This window comes from Schistocerca gregaria, chromosome 8 (genome assembly GCF_023897955.1).
Source record: "Schistocerca gregaria isolate iqSchGreg1 chromosome 8, iqSchGreg1.2, whole genome shotgun sequence".
NCBI lineage: Eukaryota > Metazoa > Arthropoda > Insecta > Orthoptera > Acrididae > Schistocerca > Schistocerca gregaria.
This window is the reverse complement of record NC_064927.1, coordinates 156,416,268-156,425,084: the sequence shown is the minus strand read 5'-3', so window position 1 is coordinate 156,425,084 and position 8,817 is coordinate 156,416,268. Positions and strand designations below refer to the sequence as shown.

Below are 8,817 nucleotides of genomic sequence, written 5' to 3'. Positions count from 1 at the left end.
TCTCCGATCGATCATTTACTACGCTTGGAATCCGCAGTTCGGTAGGCCTTTTCCCAGCGCCGCCATTTGGTTGCTGTATTTTTCGACCTTCGCAAGGCCTATGATACGGCTTGGCGCCATCATATCTTACTTACACTTCATGAGTGGGGTCTTCGGGGCCCACTCCCGATTTTTATCCGCCAGTTCTTGTTTCATCGTTTGTTTAGGGTTAGGGTTGGTACAGTTTTAAGTTCTCCGCGAACCCAGGAGAATGGCATCCCTCAGGGTTCCGTATTGAGTGTACTTCTGTTCCTCATTGCTATAGATGGACTTGTGGCCTCCGTCGGTCCTTTGGTCACTCCTGCTCTGTATGTGGATGATTTCTGCATTTGGGTTAGTTCCTCTTCGATGGCCGCTGCAGAGCGGCAGCTCCAGGGTGCTATACGGCGTGCCTCTGCATGGACCATCTCACACGGATTTCAGTTTTCTCCTTTAAAATCGCGAGTGGTCCACTTTTGTCGCCGTGTGACAGTCCACCCCGATCCAGAGCTCTATCTCAATGCACAACGATTACCTGTGGTCCCACAGTTTCGTTTCCTTGGCCTTCTTTTCGACAACAAGCTCACTTGGCTGCCTCATATCAGACGCCTGAACATAGGATGTTTCCGTAAACTAAACGTCCTTCGCTTCCTTGCCCACACCTCTTGGGGTGCTGACCGTTCCACTCTCCTCCACCTTTATCGGGCCTTAGTGTTGTCTCGCTTGGACTATGGTTGTCAAGTTTACGGTTCAGCTGCCCCTTCTACATTGCGCCTCTTGGATCCGGTCCACCATCGTGGTATCCGTTTGGCCATTGGTGCCTTCCCGACTAGCCCTGTTGATAGTCTCCTGGTTGAGGCTGGGATCCCCCCCCCTTTCCGTTCGGCGCTCCCAGCTTCTGGTTTCGTATGCAATCGCTGTCCGTTCCTCTCCCACTCATCCTTCCTATTCTATCCTGTTCCCTGCCCAAGGAAGTCGCCCACCTGACTCCCGCCCTCGGGCGGTTTTACCGGTTGGGCTCCGCCTAGCGTCTCTTCGCCGTGATTTTCAGCTTCCTTCCTTTTCCTGTATCCCACGTTCCCTCCCCAACACACCTCCTTGGTTAGTTCCTCGGCCCCGAGTTCGGATGGATCTCTGCCGAGGTCCGAAAGATTCCGTTCCCCCGATGGTGTTCCGTTGTTTTTTCCGCCTCATTTTATCTGAGTTTCGGGATGCTGTTGTTTTTTACACTGATGGCTCTAAATCTGCTGATCGTGTGGGCTATGCCTTCACCTCCTCTGTAGGCATGGAAAATCATCTCCTGCCAAATGCATGTGGGGTGTTCACTGCGGAATTGATGGCGGTCTCCCGGGCCCTGGCCTTTATTAAACAGTCCAAGCTCAATCGCGTTTTGTTATGTACAGACTCAATGAGTGGCCTTCAGGCACTTGACCAGTGTTTCTCCCGTCATCCCTTGGTCTCCTCCATCCATGACCATCTCGCTGATCTCCACCATGCTGCTTGTTCTGTTAGCTTCCTTTGGGTCCCTGGCCATGTGGGCATCCAAGGAAATGAGCTTGCTGATCGTTTGGCTGGGGGAGCAGTCACTTATCCCCCATTCCCTGTCACCCCTCCTGTGGCGGATTTACGGCTTCATCTCAAATCCCACTTTGCGCAATCATGGGCCACATCCTGGGAGGCTACCTCCTTGTCTAATAAACTTCGTGCGATTAAGGTGACACCTGTCCCATGGCGTTCTTCCTTACGCCTCTCGCGAAAGGACTCAACCACCCTCTGTCGTCTTCGCATCGGCCATACCAGGCTGACCCATGGTTTTCTTTTGCGTGGTGAGCCACCCCCACTTTGTGGTTGTGGAGCTTTCCAGTCAGTGGCCCACATTTTGGTGGAATGCCCCCTTCTTTTAGCTTTGCGTACTAAGTACAGACTTCCCTGCACTTTACCCTTAATATTAGCAGACGATTCCCGGATGGTTGAACTGGTTCTCAGTTTCCTCCGTGAAAGTGGTTTTTATTCTCAGTTTTAAGGATTTTCATCTCCCTCTGGAGTAGGGGCAGGGCGGTGAGGGTTGGGATGTCTCCCACTGTAGGCTGTGCTTGGAGATTCCTGACTCCCCTCCCTGGCCATGTTCCTTCTTTTTTCCCTTTTACTGTTTTTATCGCCTTTTAGGTTTGTTTAATCCCTTCTACAATACGCCCTTTTACACTCTGGCGGTTGAACGCTTTTAAATAGCATGTGGTCTTGCTTGTACTGCATCACAGGTGGGATATTTCCTCTCTTGAGGTTGCCCATTTACTGACTTCCCTCCTTGTGTTTTTATCATTGACGACACAACTGCACTTTTTTAGCCTTTTACCTTTTATCGTTTCTGACTCTTCTGAGCTGTCCCTCTGTCGGAACTGACCGCCTTTGTAACAAGGGACTGATGACCTTGCTGTTTGGTCCCTTCAACCCCAATCAACCAACCAACCGGCGGGGTCAGGATTTTCTCTGCCTCGTGATTGCTGGGTGTTGTGTGATGTCCTTAGGTTAGTTAGGTTTAAGTAGTTCTAAGTTCTAAGGGACTGACGACCATAGCTGTTAAGTCCCATAGTGCTCCGAGCCATTTGAACCATTATCAGCATAAGCTCTTATGACAGTTTTCTCACCACTCAATGTTATGCCTATTAATTTTGCGTGGACAGTGCGGAGGAAGGGCTCTAAAGATAAGGAAAATGAAAACATAGATAAGGGACTGCCCTATGGACCCCCTCGCCTTATCTGTATGGGTTTAGATGTTTCGCCATTGATTGCTATTTTCGCATTTATACCTGTTGCAATATTCCTTAGCATGTTCACAATCTGGGGGTGGAAAGCCATTCTTGACAGCGTCGCAAAGAGGTATCTGTGACGAACGCGGTCAAATGCTTTGTTGAAATCCACAAAGATTAACGCACATTTTATACTTGTCACTGAGGTAATTGCAATGACGTCTCTGTATGCAGATAGACTTTCGAATATCGTTTTGGTCGGAGAACAAGATTGATGATGACTGAATATTTTGTTGGAAAAGGCAGAGTGTCTTTTGTTGATAATACGCGAAATTATTTTGTAATCAGAATTCAGTAGCGAAAGAGGCCGAAAATTGTTTAAGTTGGTCTTGCCTTTACTCTTAGGAATCAGTACTATTTTACTTTCCTTAAAATCTGCAGGGACCGGTTTTCCGTTCAGGACCTCATTTGCCATGGAAGTGATCTTGTCACCAATTACAGACCAGTAGCGGGCAAAACTCCACAGGGAGGCCATCAAGTCCCGGAGATTTTTTGAGAGGTCAGTTACGCACTGCCTCATGCACTTCAGCTTCAGTAATAGGTGACAGGATTTCTGCGTTGTCTGTTCCCGACAACTGTGGACCTAAAATAGTGAGAAAGTCCTCGAGAGCTGCTTCCAGAATCTTCGGTAAATGTCAGCACGAATGTGTCTGGCCTTGAACGAATTATTCACCTTGCAGTGGAAGTATGCGCCGATTTGAAACTTCCACGTAGATTAAACCTTTGTGCCGGATCGGGACTCGAGCCCGAGACTGTTGTCTTTCGCCCTTAGGTGCTCTAGCACCTGTGCTACCCAAGCACGTCTCAGGACTGGCCTTCACAGTTGCACAATCAAGGCAAAGGTCCTGGGTTTGAGTCCTGGTCCGACGCACATTTTTAATCTCCCAGGAATTTAATCTCTAATTCCGCTCAAAAGACTTAAAACATGATTTGTTTTAGAAAAGTTGTGACAGTGTACCAGAAGAAAAATTTAAGTACGTCTTACAAGGAAACATCAACCACCTGACATCACTTTAAATACAGATAAAAGCACACTTTCAAGACAACCCCAGCAATCGATAGTGCGCGAAAATTTGGCCATAATTCTGATAGTATGCAGTTGTGATCTTCTGGATGTATAGCTTTCAAAGTTTCGCGCTACCACTGCAGTCGCCTTATGTCCGAGCCCGAAGCAATGTACAGAAGCGACAGCCAGAGCCCTCCTATCCGTGGTATGTCGAAGACGAGGGCAAAGGAGGTGGGGAATGTGTCACGTCTATCCAACGTGTTTCAAAATCTTATTCGAGAACATGTTGTTCTTTGCGAAAAATAGGTAAATAATGTGATTGCTTAATATCGCAGCCTCACACGTTCAATATTACTCATATTTTAACAATATTACCACAATATACGCCTCAAAATTAAAATGAATACACCTAAGCAACTGAAGAAATTACTGATTTTGGGTTTACAGTTTAATCATTCCCATAGCGTTGAACAACGGCACAGTTCCTGCAAATTTACGTCCGGTTAACAGTGTTAGTACTACAAAAAAAAAAGACGGACAACATCGATGGTAATAGCTGAGTAGCGCTGTGCTATTTCTGTAATGACACACACATATGTTTCATTCATTTATACTGTATTCCTGCATCACAACATAAAAATCATGGCGGTAAAAAAGGGAGTTGTCATTACGTCACAAACTTGTTGCCGACGTCCATCGTCTTACATAGCCCAAAACATTTGGTGCACAGCATTTATACCCCTTGGTTCACCGTCGTGACACTTCCCTGTGATGTCACTCTTGCGAACACGTTCCCAGTTTCGACGGTTGGGGACATCTATCGACTTTTTTTAGTCGTATCCCAAATAGTATCTGGTGTTTTTGATTTTGTGGAGACGTAGTTGTTTCATCAAAAATGCCAGTGTTTACTTAAGCTAAAGTTTAAAAAATCACATTTCATTCGTAAGTGGAACCATTAAAGCAATATTTTCTTTTGTACATATGTATTGTGCTTGGCGCTGTTTACGTTAATTGTTTCCTGTGTTTTTCATTGCCTTCCAAATCGGATACGCCTCGACATCCGAGCAACTCCGCATCAACGGTCTCGTTCCCGCCCAACACCCGGTGACGTGACCGTCTTCATAAAGACTCTGGCCAGAATAGCCGGAAATAGTGGTTGTGTGTGTGTGTGTGTGTGTGTGTGTGTGTGTGTGTGTGTGTGTGTGACGCGAGCGCGCCGTTTGCTTCCTTTCTGAAGAACGCTTTGGCCGAAAACTTACGTGAACGCCCTTTTCCTCTTAACTGTCTGGCTGCTACACGACGTGTGATTAGCAATCCATCCGCTTCACAACATAGCTATACCTGCATGAAGTTTGTCTTCAATAATGATGAACACAGTAACAGGAACATAATTAGAACGCCAAAACAATACAATGACATTCATTACGCCACGTTGGGCTTGTCTGTAGCACAAACAGGGTTTGTTCACAAGCTGCAACCAAAACTTTTCACTGCCTGACAGAGAGCAAAGTAAAATTTGAAACTAAACTGAAAACCTTTCTCTTTGACAACTCCTCCTGTAATGCAGAATACTATCTATTATTGTAATGTGTAAATGGTGATAGGTAGGAAAATATTAACATCTGTCGTTAAATAAAAAAACAAATAATGATAAGCGTGGAGGCATATTTCAAAAATCAAATATGATAATATACAAATTGACTCGTCTCAAATAATTAAGATCGATCGTGCAAGTGATATTAACTGACTGTTGGTATATCACAAAGCATCGTATAGACTTACAAGCTTTGAAAACCGTAAAATGAGACTCAAAAGTAAAATGAAGCAGATGATAAAAGTAGACGTACATTCCTACTGTGTTTCGTTGTCCCTGAAAAACTGACCGTGTTACTGGCGAGGAATATAACCGGGAAAAAGAAATAAATTGGCTATTGTTGGAAAGGTGGGCTTATATGTTACGCAGGTTTGGGTATTGTTACTAAAGGAATGTCGTACATACATGATAAAGCAAAATATATATTTTACGACGTCTAAGCGTTTGAGACGTTTCCTTTAATCACATTTATAGTATAGCAAAACGCTGGAAATATATTTAAATATATATCTTTTTTACTCTGTAAATTGCTAGTGTCGATCACATTAAATGACGCATGATTTCAAAATGACATACCTAAACTACAGTGAGACAAATGAACTGACAATCTATTAAAATAAGAATTCTATTCTGCTTGGTTCAAATGGCGCTGAGTACTATGGGACTTAACTGCTAAGGTCATCAGTACCCTAGAACTCTGAACTACTTAAACGTAACTAAACTAAGGACATCACACACATCCATGCCCGGGGCAGGATTCGAACCTGCGACCGTAGCGGTGTTCTGCTTGGAGGTGTACTTCTATGCAATTCTGTTTCTTCGACATTTAAATAATAGTTGACTTTGGTAGACATATACAAGATACGATAGCAGGAATTGCTTCCTTCCTTATTGTACACATTTATGGTCTAGCGAGGGACACGTAAGTAAGTTGTTTTGCAAACGTGAACATTGAAATGATGGGCATACGAATTGAAATCTGAAAACAGAGTAGCAGTGAACAAACAAGCATTGATTTCGAGGTTCTACCTTCATTTGCTATCGATACAAGTACAATAAAAGTGGAATTAAATGGTTTACGAAAGCATCCTTTTCAAGTCACTTCTTTCCCGTGTTGGTTATTCTAAATATATCAGCAAAGAACAAGTTACATTAACGAGGCCATATGTGTCGCATTGCTAGAAGCACTACGTTTTCAAGAACAGAAAAACGTTAGAAATTGGCTTCCTGCCACTGTTATTCATGTAAGCATAGCAGTTTTTAGTGTTTAAAACAGCTGTTGCGTGCCCACGACAGAAATAATGAAGAAGAAGCAATCCTGAACAGTAGTCTTTTGATGTTCTGGGCTATTGGAGATAACCGTAGGCTTCCCCCACTCAGGCTTAAAAACAACGTCCAGCCTAAGTCTATAGCGGCGTCTCTCTCCTTTCTTTCCCTCCGTGATAAAAATGTTCAAAGCCGAGATATCTCTGGCACAAACCACATGTTATAAAACCGCCCACTGTGACACACTGAACAAAGCATGGTACCAGCGTCAAAACTGTAATTCGCAAACCTCTTACTGTAGTGTACAGTACAGTACTTCGCACTTGGGCATTAAGCGATTGCAGTGGGGCGGAGCGAGTACCAGACAGCCGGTTGGCGCGCATGTTTGAAAGCTCAACGTTTAAGTCATATCTGCGTAAAATCTAAATTATGGCCCAAACTTTCACACAGGGTCGATTACTTGGGATGATATCTTACAACAGTGCTTTTTTCTTCTTAAAATACTACGTTAAGTTGGTGATGTTTTCTTGTTAGTAAAGATCATAACATCTGTAAATGCAGTAGGATTATAAGGAAGAAAGTGAGTAGAAGAGAGGAATCAATTGGTCACTTTAGAATTTCAGATCAAAATACTAAGACACCTATGCTATCAACAAATACTTCAAATTTTTGCTAGGTTTGAAACGGTACAATCGGGTAATTAGACTATTTCATATCATTCTCCGTCTTAGCTGTGGTTCTAAATGGTTTGCTGTCATAAGGGAACGATAGATTGCTTTACTCCAGGAACAATGCAGTACTAGCTCCTCCAGGGTTCAACCCTGGTGTTACGCCTTGAGAACTGAAATGATATTAAATCTTATAATTCCCATTGAAGAACTGTCTGTCTAGTAACATAAAATATAGTCACATACAAATTTTATGTGTGAAATTTGCTGTTACTTAGTGCTGTTATCGAATAAAAGACAATGTCGCTCTGATATTGATTAATTGTGCATTGACGACATTCTTTCATCATACGTGATACCATAGTTCCATCAGCATTTGTCCACGGTTTAAAGTTGTTTTCGTACTTGAGGATTACACGCCCATAAGAAATACTCTCTCCTGGCCCGAAATGCTATACTACCTTTGATTTATGAGAAAGTATCCGTTAAATAAGCCAAACTATTATTGCTATCAGTTAAATGGCATCGCTAGATATGAAATTCTGTGGTTAGTCTTACAGCCCTTGCTGCTTTTTCTACTTTATTTTTCGGAACCTGTGTGTCTACTGGAGGACCAATGGCATCTACGTAATTTCAGTTGTCCGCCGTCGGGAAGGGAAAGCGGTGTGAAAGTCTGATGGACGGAGAAAAGTGCAATAGTGAACGTACGCTGATTCATTTGGAAAATATTTAACTTGATATTGCGCTTACGAGAACAGTAAAGATGTAGAAGAAATAACTCTTATCTATGAGAAGAACGACAGTTGCTTGCAAGCTAAGTCTGGTGTCTTACGTGTTAATAACTGTAATTCGATCGTTGATAATTGTAGCCCGGCTAGCTCAGTCGGTAGAGCATGAGACTCTTAATCTCAGGGTCGTGGGTTCGAGCCCCACGTTGGGCGTAAAATTTTAACTTCGCAAAGAAAAATTTGTCGTAATACCTCTACTGGAAAGGTATGGGTCGGAATAAATCCTGCTGAGATAAACATAGGCCATTTTAGTTTCACCCAGTGCTCTCGAGGCAGACTGCCAACTATCGCCCGTTAACCTGTCCTGTGGAGAGGATGACTCAGGGATGAAAGTCAAAGGCATTTTGGGAGCTACCACATTTACTGGAACGCAAATTAACACCTGTAAACTTTTATATTCCAATAGAAGCCGTTCTTTATTGCCATATCGGCTTCTGTTATTGTATTTTCCAATATACTGTTATCAAGTTAACGACAAGACGTATTCAGACTGCTGCGGTAATCAGATTCCCTACGCGATTCCTTTCTAATCATTCTACGGAATATAGTGCAGTCTCAACACCCAACACTTTTTCATTTAGATCTACCAGACCAGAAGTTATTCGTTCAGATAGCGATCGCTGAAGTGTTGTGTATAATTGGTTTTACAATCATGTTATTTGTTTACATG

General features: G+C 43.3%; 1 non-coding gene across 1 annotated transcript; it reads left to right on the top strand.

Annotated features, from left to right (window-relative positions):
* Window positions 1-8,227: 8,227 nt before the first annotated feature.
* Window positions 8,228-8,300, top strand: Trnak-cuu (transfer RNA lysine (anticodon CUU)). The gene has a single exon. It is a non-coding gene; the product is annotated as a tRNA-Lys (tRNA).
* Window positions 8,301-8,817: the final 517 nt, after the last annotated feature.